At 43.7% G+C, this 19,559-nt stretch overlaps 1 protein-coding gene across 1 annotated transcript in view; it reads left to right on the forward strand.

The window, feature by feature from the left end:
• Window positions 1–2,565: 2,565 nt before the first annotated feature.
• Window positions 2,566–19,559, forward strand: part of LOC118369989 (RNA-binding motif, single-stranded-interacting protein 1-like) — a 45,990-nt gene continuing 28,996 nt past the window's right edge. The window contains exons 1-2 of the mRNA XM_052499194.1: window positions 2,566–2,610; window positions 17,969–18,113. The gene's annotated coding sequence lies outside the window, so the exon portion shown is untranslated. The remainder of the gene's footprint in view (window positions 2,611–17,968; window positions 18,114–19,559) is intronic.

Raw genomic sequence — 19,559 nt, forward strand, 5'->3', positions numbered from 1 at the left:
CAACCCCTGTTGAACCCCAGAGAGGTTCAGTTTCCATGTTTTCCCCCAATCTGTCATAGTACATTTCATTAACCCCCGAGGAGCACCGGGCCCTTTCAGGGGGGTCATCTAACACCCGCAGCTCAAACAGAGGCACTCTGACCTTCAACCTACTTCCCCAGCCTGCAACAAAATGAAACAGGCTCCCTGTCATGCTGAAACGCTCACCCTCCATTTGGGGTCTCTAAACTCTCTGTCTGAGGGACGGGAGAGGAAGTGTGTGTGTGTGTGTGTGTGTGTGTGTGTGTGTGTGTGTGTGTGTGTGTGTGTGTGTGTGTGTGTGTGTGTGTGTGTGTGTGTGTGTGTGTGTGTGTGTGTGTGTGTGTGTGTCCGCCCGCCCGCCCGCCCGCCCGTGCTTGTGGGCATGCGTATGTGAACGTGTTTAACTACACTTGTGAGGACAAGAAGTCTCCACGAGAATAGTTAAACAAAGAAAAAGTTGACATTTTGTAAGTCCCCACCTAGAAAAAATGCTATTTCTAGGAGGTTTAGGGTTAAGGTTAGAATTCGAGGGACAGAGCTGGTCAAGAGAGAGCTGGTCCTTGACCAAGGTACGGTTGCTGTCTCCCTGGGTACATGTGCATCCAACACAGTCCTTAAACGCTGATTTCTCACATAGATGCACACATTCATTCAGGTTATAGACCATGTAACTAGGCCTAGGACCGTGTAGGCTACAGTAGTTATGGGTTTCGTGTGTGTGACAATTGTTCCAAATCCTCCCTGACTCTCTTGGCTTCGTTTCACAGTGAGCATAATGGGAGTTTTCCAGCAATTGTAAAGGGAGTTTTGCAGGAACATGTACCAATAACATCCACATGTGACGTAAAGCTGTAATTTCTATATTTATATTCCATAGTAAACAATAGCTATTGTGATTTTTCAGCCGTAATGAGACGCTGCTTCCCCCCTCAGAGTTGCAGATGAGTCTGTACCCTGAGATTGTATTACTCATACACCATGACTCACTTATTGTGAAAACACTTTTGTACCAAATAGTATGGCGAAAACATAAGAATTCCTAGTATTAGGCATACATTTCCTTGTTTGTGTCTTTGACTGCCAAGATCTTTGTTTCCATGGTATTATGTTAAATACATTTCTAAGAACAGCAGCCTCGGCTCTAGAAAGGGGAAGAAGGATGAAAGGTATTTTCCTGGTCAAATTTGAACCTTGAACTCAATGCACTCTATGGCAGGAAGTGGCATCCATATAAGGAGCATAAGATGCTTTCCTTTTCCAGTTTTGTTCAATCATGGCTAATGTTTCAAAAGTCTTAAGCACATTTGAAATTGACTGAGTAAAACAAACAAATTCACAGTCACTTGTTCATTGCACCAAATGACTCTTTCTATTTGATACGTATTGAATCTATGCTTTTCAAAATGCAATATGCACTTTACTTGATATGATTTTCTTGTCATTTTGTAATGATACCATTTTTTTATCACTTTGGTGCAATTTTCACAAGTTTGTGGTACATTTCCACAACTCTTAGTAAAAACAGCAACACAGATCATCAAAAAGGCAGTTTGTTTCAAAACCTCTAGGCACATTTTCAATTGACTAAGTGCAACACACAAGATCATACAGTCACTTTTTCACCAGACTTAATCAGTGTTTCATATTGCAGTACATTTTCATTTAAAGTCATTGCATTTTACAATGCAACGCTCACAATACTTTTGATATGATTCTCTTCTATTTTGTTAGAATACTTAATCTGACTGCTCTCAATTGATGACCACTTAAACGTTTGGTGAACCTAGAGATTTTACATGTCAACTGGTTTGTCTACTGCAGATTATGAGAACTACATAATGAAAATGTCTGGGAAGTAGAAACATTAAAAGTATGATATATATATATATATATATATATATATATACTATTATGATGATCACTATTCTTATTTGACTATTCTTATTTGAGTAAATAAATAAGAAATCTGATAGTGACAAGATCAGATATATGAAACAAATCAAAGTTTATTGGTTGCGTAAACAGATGAGCAGATGTTACAGCAGGTGGCGAAATGCTTGTGTTATGTGTTTCTAGTTCCTACAGTGCAGTAATACAATTGCAATACAATGCAATACCAATATACAAATAATCCAGAAAGTCCACAAGAATGAATACATCCCCATACAAAATGAAGTTGCTGGGGTCTGACAGGCTTGATGCAAACCAGTGCCTGCTAAACACGGTTTCTTTCCATTATTTCATTTGATTAAGTTGTAAAAGATGTCTTCAATGATCACATGATGTCTTTAATCACAAAATGATGGAATTATGTGTTACGTTCCCCAGTTTTTGTGTTGTTGGTTCGTATGTGTGTGAATTTCAGGAAATGTCTTCCTGGAATCCTAAAGCAGCTGATTGGTCCGCCCTATCGCTGATTGGAGCTCCGACCACTCCCTCTCGTCAGGGAAACAGCTGTCTCTTCAATTACCAACTCCTTCTCCAGCTTGATATAAAACAATGTTCCTTCTTCAGGGGGGGAGCTTCTTTATGTCCTATGTTGGTCAGTGAATGTTTTGTTGGTATTATTTTGCAGCTGCTCCTTCAGAGGTATGTGTATACCAATAGGACTTGGTGTTTTCTGGTTATTGAAATTGTTCACTTAAAGTATTGTTAAATTATTCTGTTTCAGTTGTTCCCAGGGGAGGAAGGGGGCACATTGGGAGTGTTTTTGCGGGGCAAGAGGCCTGCATTGGGAGTGTTTTGGTAGGCCTGCCCCAGATCTAATCCGTAGTATTGAATCTGTCTATGCACACTAGGTTAAACCTGGGCTGATCACCACCCTGTATTTTGGTTAGTGCTCCAGTTGGTGCTTAAGGTAAGGTAGGAGAGGGGACTCTTTAATTTGTACTTTCTTTGGTTCCGTCCAGCCCCTTTTCTCCACATTACCATGTTAAGGAATAATAAATTCCCTGTAAATTGTATTTTTCTCTGCCTCCATCCTTCCCCGCACCTACGATCCCCTACTTTTTCACTCCATGGGGAGTTGAGATGTAGCGGGGTATTGCCTTCCCTCATCCAAGAGGTGTACGTAACATGGAATTCAATACTACGTTTCGACTACTTCAATAAACATATAAGTTAATATGTCCCAATATTTTTGGTCCCCTAAAAAAATGGGGTAATTTCTAAACCGTCACCCGGAAATACCCTCAAATTAAACTGAGAGACTAGCAATTACATTTACAAAAAGTGGTGTAATTTCTAAACCGTTCACCCGATATGGATGGAAATACCCTCAAATTAAACTGACAGTCTGCACTTCAACATCATAGCTCATTGTGTATATAGTTTTATAACTGCTGAACACTGTACATTTCTATATTTTTACATCAAATGTATCAATTTGACATCAGTTTTTGTTGGAAGGTGAAACCAAATCATGTGTGGACGTAGCTGTAAATACTACATTGTCCTCCATCAGCCAGTCTGCTTCAATTGGACAAAGTGGAACGAGTCGTTCTCATGTGCTGCCTTTTTGGAATTCTAGTGTAGTATCCAAATGCACTGCTGAAATGCCACTCATTATCTGCATTTCCTTGATACACTGTTAGCTGATGAATTTTGTCAAGCAGAGAGGCAGGCGATACTGTATCAGTTGACGAGTCACGTCGAAAAGGTGATCTTGTACATTGTTACATGGGGCACAACACCGAGCTACGTTTGTTTTCAGTAGCTAACCACTTTACAGTAACTCTGATTTGTCCTACGTATTGTATAATGAAAACGTAAGACTGGATAGAAACGTGTATATCAAGTTTTACTCAAGTACTGTAGGGGAAATGATATTTACCATCTACTATCCTTTCTATTCAGCACTTCAAAAAGAACAGTTTTCAAGTCTGTATCTTGTATTTTTTTGCTATTGGATTAGTTAAAATGACCAAATGGTGAGCCCATCTGTCTTGGTGACTAAACAAAATATGCTGATGGTATTTCACAGAACATGTTGCATGGATGACTCTGGGGGGTGAAAGATGTGTGAAACCACAATGAATGCTCAGGTTCTGAATGTAAAATAAGGTTCCTTTACAAGTGTTATCAGTTTTGACTCACGAAACACATGCTTTGTTTTGTAAATGATGTCTGGGTGTTGGAGTGTGCCTCTGGCTATCTTTACAAAAAAAGAAAACAATGTGGTGCCATCTGGTTTGCTTGAAATGAGGGATTTGAAATTATTTCTACTTTTACTTTTGATACTTATTGTACACTGCTCAAAATAAAGGGAACACTTAAACAACAATGTCAATCACACTTCTGTGAAATCAAACTGTCCCACTTAGGAAGCAACACTGACAAATGTCACATGCTGTTGTGCAAATGGAGTAGACAACAGGTGGAAATTATAGGCAATTAGCAAGACCCCCCCCCAATAAAGGAGTGGTTCTGCAGGTGGTGACCACAGACCACTTCTCAGTTCCTATGCTTTCTGGCTGATGTTTTGGTCACTTTTCAATGCTGGCGGTGCTTTCACGCTAGTGGTAGCATGAGATGGAGTCTACAACCCACACACGTGGCTCAGGTAGTGCAGCTCATCCAGGATGGCACATCAATGCGAGCTGTGGCAAGAAGGTTTGCTGTGTCTGTCAGCGTAGTGTCCAGAGCATGGAGGCGCTACCAGGAGACAGGCCAGTACATCAGGAGATGTGGAGGGAGGCCGTGGAGGAGGGAGGGCAACAACCCAGCAGCAGGACCGCTACCTCCGCCTTTGTGCAAGGAGGAGCACTGCCAGAGCCCTGCAAAATGACCTCCATCAGGCCACAAATGTGCATGTGTCTGCTCAAACGGTCAGAAACAGACTCCATGAGGGTGGTATGAGGGCCCGACGTCCACAGGTGGGGGTTGTGCTTACAGCCCAACACCGTGCAGGACGTTTGGCATTTGCCAGAGAACACCAAGATTGGCAGATTCGCCACTGGCGCCCTGTGCTCTTCACAGATGAAAGCAGGTTCGCACTGAGCACGTGACAGAGTCTGAAGACGCCGTGGAGAACGTTCTGCTGCCTGCAACATCCTCCAGCATGACCGGTTTGGCGGTGGGTCAGTCATGGTATGGGGTGGCATTTCTTTGGGGGGGCCGCACAGCCCTCCATGTGCTCGCCAGAGGTAGCCTGACTGCCATTAGGTACCGAGATGAGATCCTCAGACCCCGTGTGAGACCATATGCTGGTGCGGTTGGCCCTGGGTTCCTCCTAATGCAAGACAATGCTAGACCTCATGTGGCTGGAGTGTGTCAGCAGTTCCTACAAGAGGAAGGCATTGATGCTATGGACCAACCGTTCCCCAGACCTGAATCCAATTGAGCACATCTGGGACATCATGACTCGCTCCATCCACCAACGCCACGTTGCACCACAGACTGTCCAGGAGTTGGTGGATGCTTTAGTCCAGGTCTGGGAGGAGATCCCTCAGGAGACCATCCGCCACCTCATCAGGAGCATGCCCAGGCGTTGTAGGGAGATCATACAGGCATGTGGAGGCCACACACACTACTGAGCCTCATTTTGACTTGTTTTAAAGACATTACATCAAAGTTGGATCAGCCTGTAGTGTGGTTTTCCACTTTAATTTTGAGTTTGACTCCAAATCCAGACCTCCATGGGTTGATAAATTTGATTTCCATTGATCATTTCTGTGTGATTTTGTTGTCAGCACATTCAACTATGTAAAGAAAAAAGTATTTAATAAGAATATTTCATTCATTCAGATCTAGGATGTTATTTTAGTGTTCCCTTTATTTTTTTGAGTAGTGTATATTTTAGCAATTACATTTACTTTTGATACTTAAGTATATTTAAAACCAAATACTTTTACTCAAGTAGTATTTTACTGGGTGACTTTCACTTTTTACTTGAGTCATTTTCTATTAACGTATCTTTTACGTTTACTCAAGTATGACAATTGGGTACTTTTTACACCACTATATACAACTTACTGTACATCATAAAAATGTATCAGTGATTGAAAGAAACAGAAACTGGATGGCTTACAACACAGTATTCTGCACCACAGTGTGGGTATGTGGTTGAGTTAAGTTTAATTTATTAGGATCCCCATTTGCTACTGCACATGCAGCAGCTACACTTCCTGGGGTCCACATAAAACCTACAAATACATGGCAAAGTACAAAAATAAGAGTTATACACTGAGTATACAAAATAATTAGGACCGTCTGCTCTTTCCATGACAAACTGACCAGGTGAAAGCTATGATCCCTTATTGATGTCACTTGTTAAATCCACTTAAATCACTATAGATAAAGGGGAGAAGAAGGATTTTTAAGCCTTGAGACGATTGAGACATGGATTGTGTATATATGCTATTCAGAGGGTGAATGGATAAGACATGGTAAGTGCCTTTGAACCGCGTATGGTAGTAGGTGCCAGGCTCACCGTTTTGTGTCAAGAACTACAACACTGGGTTTTTCCTCGCTCAACAGTTTCCCGTGTATACGTGGTCCAGCACCCAAAGCACATCCAGCCAACTTAACACAACTGAGAAGCATTGGAGTCAACCATGGGCCAGCATCCCTGTGGAAAGCTTTCGATAAATGAAATCAAATTTTATTTGTCACATACACATGGTTAGCAGATGTTAATGCGAGTGTAGCGAAATGCTTGTGCTTCTAGTTCTGACCATGGAGTAATATCTAACAAGTAATCTAACAATTTCACAACTACCTTATACACACAAGTGTAAAGGAATGAATAAGAATATGTATATAAAAATATATATGGATGAGAGATGGCCGAACGGCATAGGCAAGATGCAGTAGATGGTATAGAGTACAGTATATACATATGAGATGAGTAGTGTATGTAAACATTAAACAAGTGGCATAGTTTAAAGTAACTGGTTTTATTACATCCCATTTTTTATTATTAAAGTGGCTAGAGATTGAGTCAGTATGTTGGCAGCAGTCACTCAATGTTAGTGATGGCTGTTTAACAGTCTGATGGTCTTGAGATTGAAAAACAGCTTCTGTCTCTCGATCCCTGCTTTGATGCACCTGTACTGACCTCGCCTTCTGGATGATAGCGGGGTGAACAGGCAGTGGCTCGGGTGGTTGTTGTCCTTGATGATCTTTATGGCCTTCCTGTGACATCGGGTGGTGTGGGTGTCCTGGAGAAGAGGTAGTTTTCCCCCGGTGATGCGTTGTGCAGACCTCCCTTCCCTCTGCAGAGCCTTACGGTTGTGGGCAGAGCAGTTGCCATACCAGGCGGTGATACAGCCCGACAGGATGCTCTCGATTGTGGTTTGAGTTTGAGTGTTTTTGGTGACAAGCCAAATTTCTTCAGCCTCCTGAGGTTGAAGAGCCGCTGCTGCGACTTCTTCACCATGCTGTCTGTGTGGGTGGACCATTTCAGTTTGTCCGTGATGTGTACGCAGAGGAACTTAAAACTTTCCACCTTCTCCACTACTGTCCCGTCGACGTAGATAGGGGGATGCTCCCTCTGCTGTTTCCTGAAGTCCACCATCATCTCCTTTGTTTTGTTGACGTTGAGTGTGAGGTTATTTTCTTGACACCACACTCCGAGGGCCCTCACCTCCTGCCTGTAGGCCGTCTCGTCGTTGTTGGTAATCAAGCCCACCACTGTAGTGTCGTCTGCAAACTTGATGATTGAGTTGGAGGCGTGCATGGCCACGCAGTCATGGGTGAACAGGGAGTACAGGAGAGGGCTGATAATGCACCCTTGTGGGGCCCCAGTGTTGAGAATCAGCGGGGTGGAGATGTTGTTTCCTACCCTCACCACCTGGGGGCGGACCGTCAGGAGGTCCAGGACCCAGTTGCACAGGGCGAGGTCAAGACCCAGGGTCTCGAGCTTAATGACGAGTTTGGAGGGTACTGTGGTGTTAAATGCTGAGCTGTATTCGATGAACAGCATTCTTACATAGGTAGTCCTCTTGTCCAGATGAGTTAGGGCAGTGTGCATTGTGATTGCGATTGCTTCATCTGTGGACCTATTGGGGCGGTAAGCAAATTGGAGTGGGTCTAGGGTGTCAGGTAGGGTGGAGGTGATATGATCCTTGACAAGTCTCTCAAAGCACTTCATGATGACGGAGGTGAGTGCTACGGGGCGATAGTCATTTATCTCAGTTACCTTAGCTTTCTTGGGAACTGGAACAATGGTGGCCCTCTTGAAGCATGTGGGAACAGCAGACTGGGATAAGGGTTGATTGAATATGTCCGTAAACACACCAGCCAGCTGGTCTGTGCATGCTCTGAGGACGCGGCTAGGGATGCCGTCTGGGCCAGCAGCCGTGCGAGGGTTAACACGTTTAAATGCTTTACTCATGTTGGCTACAGTAAAGGAGAGGCCACATGTTTTGGTATTGTCCTCGAAGCGAGCAAAATTCTCCTCTAAGCGAGCAAAGAAGTTGTTTAGTTTGTCTGGGAGCAGGACATCGTGGTCCGCGACGGGGCTGGTTTTTCTTTTGTAGTCCGTGATTGACTGTAGACCCTGCCACATACCTCTCGTGTCTGAGACATTGAATTGCGACTCTACTTTGTCTCTATACTGACGCTTAGCTTGTTTGATTGCCTTGCGGAGGGAATAGCTAAACTGTTTGTATTCGGTCATGTTTCTGGTCGCCTTGCCCTGATTAAAAGCAGTGGTTCGCACTTTCAGTTTTGCACGAATGCTGCCATCAATCCACAGTTGCTGGTTGGGGAAGGTTTTAATAGTTGCTGTGGGTACAACATCACCGATGCACTTGCTAATAAACTCGCTCACCGAGTCAGCGTATTCATCAATGTTATTGTCCGACGCAATGCGGAACATATCCCAGTCCACGTGATCGAAGCAATCTTGAAGCGTGGAATCAGATTGGTCGGACCAGCGTTGAACAGACCTGAGCACGGGCATTTCCTGTTTTAGTTTCTGTCTATAGGCTGGGAGCAGCAAAATTGAGTCGTGGTCAGTGCTTTGTATGCATCGTGGAAGTTAGAGTAACAATGGCCCAGGATTTTTTTCCATCCGGGTAGTGCATTCGTAATGCTGATAAAATTTAGGGAGCCTTGTTTTCAGATTAGCCTTGTTAAAATCCCCAGCTACAATGAATATATGTGGTTTCCAGTTTACATAGAGTCCAATGAAGTTCATTCAGGGACATTGATGTGTCTGCTTGGGGGGGATATATACGGCTGTGATTATAATCGAAGAGAATTCTCTTGGTAGGTAATGCGGTCGACATTTCTTTATTAAGGAATTCTAGGTCAGGTGAACAAAAGGACTTGTGTTCCTGTATGTTGTTGTGACCACACCATGACTCGTAAATCATAAGGCATATTCCCCCTGCCCCTCTTCTTACCAGAAAGATGCTTGTTTCAGTCGGCGCAATGCGTGAAGAAACCAGGTGGCTGTACCGACTCCGATAGCGTGTAGAGTCCATGCCCTGACAAATTGAGGCTGTTCTGAGGGCAAAAGGGGGTGCAACTCAATATTAAGAAGGTGTTCTTAATATTTTGAATACTCAGTGTATATAGGAAAGACACCAGGAGACAACAAAATACTAATTACACACTATTCATATATACATATTAATATTCTTATATACAGTAAAGTTATGTTTCATCTCTAGAAAGAGGTGAGGAGCTGTGATGCTTTTGCCTGAGTAACCTCTGGTGACAGAGCATTCCACCATGACATGGCTCTATACATAACTGAGTAACCTCTGGTGACAGAGCATTCCACCATGACATGGCTCTATACATAACTGAGTAACCTCTGGTGACAGAGCATTCCACCATGACATGACTCTATACATAACTGAGTAACCTCTGGCAAAGCATTCCACCATGACATGGCTCTATACATAACTGAGTAACCTCTGGTGGCAGAGCATTCCACCATGACATGACTCTATACATAACTGAGTAACCTCTGGTGGCAGAGCATTCCACCATGACATGGCTCTATACATAACTGAGTAACCTCTGGTGGACAGAGCATTCCACCATGACATGGCTCTATACATAACTGAGTAACCTCTGGTGGCAGAGCATTCCACCATGACATGTCTCTATACATAACTGAGTAACCTCTGGTGACAGAGCATTCCACCATGACATGGCTCTATACATAACTGAGTAACCTCTGGTGACAGAGCATTCCACCATGACATGGCTCTATACATAACTGAGTAACCTCTGGTGACAGAGCATTCCACCATGACATGGCTCTATACATAACTGAGTAACCTCTGGTGACAGAGCATTCCACCATGACATGGCTCTATACATAACTGAGTAACCTCTGGTGACAGAGCATTCCACCATGACATGGCTCTATACATAACTGAGTAACCTCTGGTGACAGAGCATTCCACCATGACATGCCTCTATACATAACTGAGTAACCTCTGGTGACAGAGCATTCCACCATGACATGACTCTATACATAACTGAGTAACCTCTGGTGACAGAGCATTCCACCATGACATGGCTCTATACATAACTGAGTAACCTCTGGTGACAGAGCATTCCACCATGACATGGCTCTATACATAACTGAGTAACCTCTAGTGACAGAGCATTCCACCGTGACATGACTCTATTCATAACTGAGTAACCTCTGGTGACAGAGCATTCCACCATGACATGGCTCTATACATAACTGAGTAACCTCTGGTGACAGAGCATTCCACCATGACATGGCTCTATACATAACTGAGTAACCTCTGGTGACAGAGCATTCCACCATGACATGCCTCTATTCATAACTGAGTAACCTCTGGTGACAGAGCATTCCACCATGACATGGCTCTATTCATAACTGAGTAACCTCTGGTGACAGAGCATTCCACCATGACATGGCTCTATACATAACTGAGTAACCTCTGGTGACAGAGCATTCCACCATGACATGGCTCTATACATAACTGAGTAACCTCTGGTGACAGAGCATTCCACCATGACATGGCTCTATACATAACTGAGTAACCTCTGGTGACAGAGCATTCCACCATGACATGACTCTATTCATAACTGAGTAACCTCTGGCAAAGCATTCCACCATGACATGGCTCTATACATAACTGAGTAACCTCTGGTGACAGAGCATTCCACCATGACATGGCTCTATACATAACTGAGTAACCTCTAGTGACAGAGCATTCCACCATGACATGACTCTATTCATAACTGAGTAACCTCTGGTGACAGAGCATTCCACCATGACATGGCTCTATACATAACTGAGTAACCTCTGGTGACAGAGCATTCCACCATGACATGGCTCTATACATAACTGAGTAACCTCTGGTGACAGAGCATTCCACCATGACATGACATGACTCTATTCATAACTGAGTAACCTCTGGTGACAGAGCATTCCACCATGACATGACTCTATACATAACTGAGTAACCTCTGGTGACAGAGCATTCCACCATGACATGGCTCTATACATAACTGAGTAACCTCTGGTGACAGAGCATTCCACCATGACATGGCTCTATACATAACTGAGTAACCTCTGGTGACAGAGCATTCCACCATGACATGGCTCTATACATAACTGAGTAACCTCTGGTGACAGAGCATTCCACCATGACATGGCTCTATACATAACTGAGTAACCTCTGGTGGCAGAGCATTCCACCATGACATGGCTCTATACATAACTGAGTAACCTCTGGTGACAGAGCATTCCACCATGACATGGCTCTATACATAACTGAGTAACCTCTGGTGACAGAGCATTCCACCATGACATGGCTCTATACATAACTGGCTCTATACATAACTGAGTAACCTCTGGCAAAGCATTCCACCATGACATGGCTCTATACATAACTGAGTAACCTCTGGTGACAGATCATTCCACCATGACATGGCTCTATACATAACTGAGTAACCTCTGGTGGCAGAGCATTCCACCATGACATGGCTCTATACATAACTGAGTAACCTCTGGTGACAGAGCATTCCACCATGACATGCCTCTATACATAACTGAGTAACCTCTGGTGACAGAGCATTCCACCATGACATGACTCTATTCATAACTGAGTAACCTCTGGTGACAGAGCATTCCACCATGACATGCCTCTATACATAACTGAGTAACCTCTGGTGACAGAGCATTCCACCATGACATGACTCTATTCATAACTGAGTAACCTCCGGCAAAGCATTCCACCATGACATGGCTCTATACATAACTGAGTAACCTCTGGTGGCAGAGCATTCCACCGTGACATGGCTCTATACATAACTGAGTAACCTCTGGTGACAGAGCATTCCACCATGACATGACTCTATACATAACTGAGTAACCTCTGGTGGCAGAGCATTCCACCATGACATGGCTCTATACATAACTGAGTAACCTCTGGTGGCAGAGCATTCCACCATGACATGGCTCTATACATAACTGAGTAACCTCTGGTGACAGAGCATTCCACCATGACATGGCTCTATACATAACTGAGTAACCTCTGGTGACAGAGCATTCCACCATGACATGGCTCTATACATAACTGAGTAACCTCTGGTGACAGAGCATTCCACCATGACATGGCTCTATACATAACTGAGTAACCTCTGGTGACAGAGCATTCCACCATGACATGGCTCTATACATAACTGAGTAACCTCTGGTGACAGAGCATTCCACCATGACATGGCTCTATACATAACTGAGTAACCTCTGGTGACAGAGCATTCCACCATGACATGGCTCTATACATAACTGAGTAACCTCTGGTGACAGAGCATTCCACCATGACATGGCTCTATACATAACTGAGTAACCTCTGGTGACAGATCATTCCACCATGACATGGCTCTATACATAACTGAGTAACCTCTGGTGACAGAGCATTCCACCATGACATGGCTCTATACATAACTGAGTAACCTCTGGTGACAGAGCATTCCACCATGACATGGCTCTATACATAACTGAGTAACCTCTGGTGACAGAGCATTCCACCATGACATGGCTCTATACATAACTGAGTAACCTCTGGTGGCAGAGCATTCCACCGTGACATGGCTCTATACATAACTGAGTAACCTCTGGTGACAGAGCATTCCACCATGACATGGCTCTATACATAACTGAGTAACCTCTGGTGACAGAGCATTCCACCATGACATGGCTCTATACATAACTGAGTAACCTCTGGTGACAGAGCATTCCACCATGACATGGCTCTATACATAACTGAGTAACCTCTGGTGACAGAGCATTCCACCATGACATGGCTCTATACATAACTGAGTAACCTCTGGTGACAGAGCATTCCACCATGACATGCCTCTATTCATAACTAAGTAACCTCTGGTGACAGAGCATTCCACCATGACATGCCTCTATACATAACTGAGTAACCTCTGGTGACAGAGCATTCCACCGTGACATGGCTCTATACATAACTGAGTAACCTCTGGTGACAGAGCATTCCACCGTGACATGACTCTATACATAACTGAGTAACCTCTGGTGGCAGAGCATTCCACCGTGACATGACTCTATACATAACTGAGTAACCTCTGGTGACAGAGCATTCCACCATGACATGGCTCTATACATAACTGAGTAACCTCTGGTGACAGAGCATTCCACCGTGACATGGCTCTATACATAACTGAGTAACCTCTGGTGACAGAGCATTCCACCATGACATGACTCTATACATAACTGAGTAACCTCTGGTGACAGAGCATTCCACCATGACATGGCTCTATACATAACTGAGTAACCTCTGGTGACAGAGCATTCCACCATGACATGGCTCTATACATAACTGAGTAACCTCTGGTGACAGAGCATTCCACCATGACATGGCTCTATACATAACTGAGTAACCTCTGGTGACAGAGCATTCCACCATGACATGGCTCTATACATAACTGAGTAACCTCTGGTGACAGAGCATTCCACCATGACATGGCTCTATACATAACTGAGTAACCTCTGGTGACAGAGCATTCCACCATGACATGGCTCTATACATAACTGAGTAACCTCTGGTGACAGAGCATTCCACCATGACATGGCTCTATACATAACTGAGTAACCTCTGGTGACAGAGCATTCCACCATGACATGGCTCTATTCATAACTGAGTAACCTCTGGTGGCAGATCATTCGACCATGACATGGCTCTATACATAACTGAGTAACCTCTGGTGACAGAGCATTCCACCATGACATGGCTCTATACATAACTGAGTAACCTCTGGTGACAGAGCATTCCACCATGACATGGCTCTATACATAACTGAGTAACCTCTGGTGACAGAGCATTCCACCATGACATGGCTCTATACATAACTGAGTAACCTCTGGTGACAGAGCATTCCACCATGACATGGCTCTATACATAACTGAGTAACCTCTGGTGACAGAGCATTCCACCATGACATGGCTCTATACATAACTGAGTAACCTCTGGTGACAGAGCATTCCACCATGACATGACTCTATACATAACTGAGTAACCTCTGGTGACAGAGCATTCCACCATGACATGGCTCTATACATAACTGAGTAACCTCTGGTGACAGAGCATTCCACCATGACATGGCTCTATACATAACTGAGTAACCTCTGGTGGCAGAGCATTCCACCATGACATGCCTCTATACATAACTGAGTAACCTCTGGTGACAGAGCATTCCACCATGACATGGCTCTATACATAACTGAGTAACCTCTGGTGACAGAGCATTCCACCATGACATGGCTCTATACATAACTGAGTAACCTCTGGTGACAGAGCATTCCACCATGACATGACTCTATACATAACTGAGTAACCTCTGGTGACAGAGCATTCCACCATGACATGGCTCTATACATAACTGAGTAACCTCTGGTGACAGAGCATTCCACCATGACATGGCTCTATACATAACTGAGTAACCTCTGGTGACAGAGCATTCCACCATGACATGGCTCTATACATAACTGAGTAACCTCTGGTGGCAGAGCATTCCACCATGACATGGCTCTATACATAACTGAGTAACCTCTGGTGACAGAGCATTCCACCATGACATGGCTCTATACATAACTGAGTAACCTCTGGTGGCAGATCATTCCACCATGACATGGCTCTATACATAACTGAGTAACCTCTGGTGACAGAGCATTCCACCATGACATGGCTCTATACATAACTGAGTAACCTCTGGTGACAGAGCATTCCACCATGACATGCCTCTATACATAACTGAGTAACCTCTGGTGACAGAGCATTCCACCATGACATGGCTCTATACATAACTGAGTAACCTCTGGTGACAGAGCATTCCACCATGACATGGCTCTATACATAACTGAGTAACCTCTGGTGACAGAGCATTCCACCATGACATGGCTCTATACATAACTGAGTAACCTCTGGTGACAGAGCATTCCACCATGACATGGCTCTATACATAACTGAGTAACCTCTGGTGGCAGATCATTCCACCATGACATGGCTCTATACATAACTGAGTAACCTCTGGTGACAGAGCATTCCACCATGACATGGCTCTATACATAACTGAGTAACCTCTGGTGACAGAGCATTCCACCATGACATGGCTCTATACATAACTGAGTAACCTCTGGTGACAGAGCATTCCACCATGACATGGCTCTATACATAACTGAGTAACCTCTGGTGACAGAGCATTCCACCATGACATGGCTCTATACATAACTGAGTAACCTCTGGTGGCAGATCATTCGACCATGACATGGCTCTATACATAACTGAGTAACCTCTGGTGACAGAGCATTCCACCATGACATGGCTCTATACATAACTGAGTAACCTCTGGTGACAGAGCATTCCACCATGACATGGCTCTATACATAACTGAGTAACCTGTGGCAGAGCATTCCACCATGACATGGCTCTATACATAACTGAGTAACCTCTGGTGACAGAGCATTCCACCATGACATGGCTCTATACATAACTGAGTAACCTCTGGTGACAGCATTCCACCATGACAGCATTCCACCTGAGTAATGACATGACATGGCTCTATACATAACTGAGTAACCTCTGGTGACAGAGCATTCCACCATGACATGGCTCTATACATAACTGAGTAACCTCTGGTGACAGAGCATTCCACCATGACATGGCTCTATACATAACTGAGTAACCTCTGGTGACAGAGCATTCCACCATGACATGGCTCTATACATAACTGAGTAACCTCTGGTGACAGAGCATTCCACCATGACATGGCTCTATACATAACTGAGTAACCTCTGGTGACAGAGCATTCCACCATGACATGGCTCTATACATAACTGAGTAACCTCTGGTGACAGAGCATTCCACCATGACATGGCTCTATACATAACTGAGTAACCTCTGGTGACAGAGCATTCCACCATGACATGGCTCTATACATAACTGAGTAACCTCTGGTGACAGAGCATTCCACCATGACATGGCTCTATACATAACTGAGTAACCTCTGGTGACAGAGCATTCCACCATGACATGGCTCTATACATAACTGAGTAACCTCTGGTGACAGAGCATTCCACCATGACGTGACTCTGTTCATAACTGAGTGACGTATTAAATCTGTTTTTGGTTTAAGTACAGTGAAGAGACCCATAGTGGCGTGTCTGGTGGGGTATGTCTGTTTGAAGTGTGTGCAAATAGGCTATACAATAGACTATACATTTTCTTGAGCAGGATAAAAGAGAAGTAGACAATTTCTCCTCAACCCTCTACCCTCAAACACGAAAGACGATCAGGCATGTTGTTGATGTGTGGGGGTGCCTGTGCGTGTGTGCGTACGTGGATATCTGTGTGGGATTTTCCAAGCATGTCTCAGCATTCCATTTGAAGGGCTCACAACCACAGAACTGAGTCAGTGCAGTCCCATATCCTAACCGGTAGACTGTGAAGCCTAAAAAGCCCAAAATCCCTACGTACTCTAGAACATCAATGCCATGGCACTACTTCTTCATACGTGGGTCAGTGAATTAATGAGATTGATAGATGAATAGTTGGCAAACGATCAATATGTGCACTTAAATGGCCTGTAGATTTTTCAATATCTCTTGCTATACCTGAGAGCAAAGTAACATTCAACCTCAAAAGAGCTGTTGACGGATAGCCATTTTTGTTAAATACCAATAAATAAGCATGATTTAACTACTAACTATAAAAACAGACTTATTTTTCATTGTGGCAGCCGTAGATTACACTTTAACCAGATGAGATTGAACCTTTCACTTGCTTGGAAACATTAGTAGAGACTGCTTTGTAACCTGATCTGACCGTGAAACCCTAACACAGCCTGCAGAGGAAATGAGGAGGAAATCTGATGCCGTAAGAGCCTCTGAGTAGCTCTGTCCTAAATGGATTTGAGCCGGGCTGGCTGCTATAGTCCTCCTAAAGGAGAAACACACAGACCACCACAATCTGTAGTCTATATGGATGGTAATAAAGACACGGTGAAGAATAACAGACATTTGTATATACCAGTGATGCATTTCAAACTTTGTTACATGGGCTATGTCTGTTCAGTGTTCAATTGCATAGTTCAGTGCTACAACAATGACACATTCTTCTGTTATTCATTTTCATATTCATTTTTAATGGTTTAGAGACGGCTGACCCTCGTGCTGAGGTAAATTGAGTTAAATCTATTTATTTCCTCCTACTGACGTTTGTTCCCTGACCACACTATCATATTTTAGTTTCTCTTAAGAGGTCCTCGAGTTTGTTGCATGGACTGGTCTGTTCCCTTTGTCCTGTGACAAACGTCTCGGTAAAAAGCTCTGATACTATGAATAAAATGCTCCGTTGTCTCTGGTAGGTCTACAACCCGGATGTAGCGTTTCCTTAGCTGTGTTCTCTGTGGGGAGTGTTGTGTAATAGCCCGGTCCTCTATGGTATGTGAGTAATGCAAACTCCCCTCTTTCCTGCAGCTGGAATGCTGGCTATGCCAGACGCCAGACCCACCACCGTCTCCACACCCCACCAGGCCCCCAGCCCACCCAGACCTGCCTACACACCATGATCATACACACCAGATGTAGCAGTGGGTAAACCCCGAGTGTTGTGGGTAAATAGGTAGGTAAATCCTTGTGCAAAAACACTTCTCTGACTTAATGTGGGTTACCATAATTCACCAAATTAAAAGGTGGTTGTTTACTTCCGTTGACTTGAGTGTAGCCCCCCTCCTCTAAATCACTGATTCACAGCCCCAGATCAATGGCCAAAAAGCCAGCAAAGCCCTTCTCAAACAGAAAATGGGGTAAGTGAATGTGCGTTCTCGTGTTGCTTTGAAGTAACCTCCTCCTTTTGTATGTTCCTAATACTGTAATAAAATTGTAAGAACACACATGCATGGACTTAGTTGCAGTATCGTTAGGTAAGTCTAGTGGGAACTGGGAAGTCAGAACATAGGGAAGAGAGTTTGCTTTGCTTTGCTGAATGAGGAATGGACAGACCAAATATACAGATCACATTTCAGAGATCCTGGGCCAACTATCTCAGGAATTATAATTGGCAACAAAAACAAGATTGGAAGGAAGTTCTTTCTCGATACATCCAAACTAATTCTGACTAGGAATATGGATCGGAGATGGTTTGATTTAAAAAATATTAAGAGTTATGGAACACAGTTGAACTCCTTCTCCCCTCTCCCTGATGTACAATGACTAACTGCTTGCCCTACAGTACAGAAACATAATTTACTTTAAATTAACTAAATTGAAGTGACTCAAGTTAACTTAGTGAATTGAATTTAGCTGCTGAGACCTAGAAGAGAGAACATAATGTGCCAATCAGAATTATATTCACACCAAAAAGGCAGAGGTTTAAAGAACTACTACTGTTGTGTAGTGGGGATTTACATTGGATACTACATACGTTCTAAATTGTATGTTCTATCAGAATCTTTCACTTTGCCAGCTCTATTGTGGATCCAGTATTCTGGTACAAGGAGCGTTGCTACCAACACAAAGTAGGAAACACAGACTGAGTGAGTGGCTGGTTCCTATCAGAAGACAGCTGCTAATGAAATCCAAGAGGCACATGATACTGTTGTTGTTATGTTTGAGGGGGTGGACTAGGAAAGGAGGGGGGTTTCCACTGGTAGGGCCTTACAAGGTCAACTGTACATGTACAGCCCATGAATAACACACACACATATATACAGTATATATATTTACCCAAAAATATATGGGGGATTGAAAATGATGCAGACAATTACATTGATAGAAGCCACAATCTGCAAGAGTGAAGCTGATCTACCCCCCAAAAAGTGTTTTATATATATATATATATGCCTCACCTGTCAGGTGGATGGATTATCTGAGGTTATTGTCCTATTGAAATGTGAATTCACCGCCCAGTGTCTGGTGGAAAACAGACTGAACCAGGTTTTCCTCTAGGATTTTGCCTGTGTTTTGCGGCATTCCGTGTATTTTTATCCTGAAAAACTCCCCAGTCCTTAACGATTACAAGCATACCCATAGCATGATGCAGCCAACACGATGCTTGAAAATATGGAGT

This window comes from Oncorhynchus keta, chromosome 37 (genome assembly GCF_023373465.1).
Source record: "Oncorhynchus keta strain PuntledgeMale-10-30-2019 chromosome 37, Oket_V2, whole genome shotgun sequence".
NCBI classification, from domain to species: Eukaryota; Metazoa; Chordata; class Actinopteri; order Salmoniformes; family Salmonidae; genus Oncorhynchus; species Oncorhynchus keta.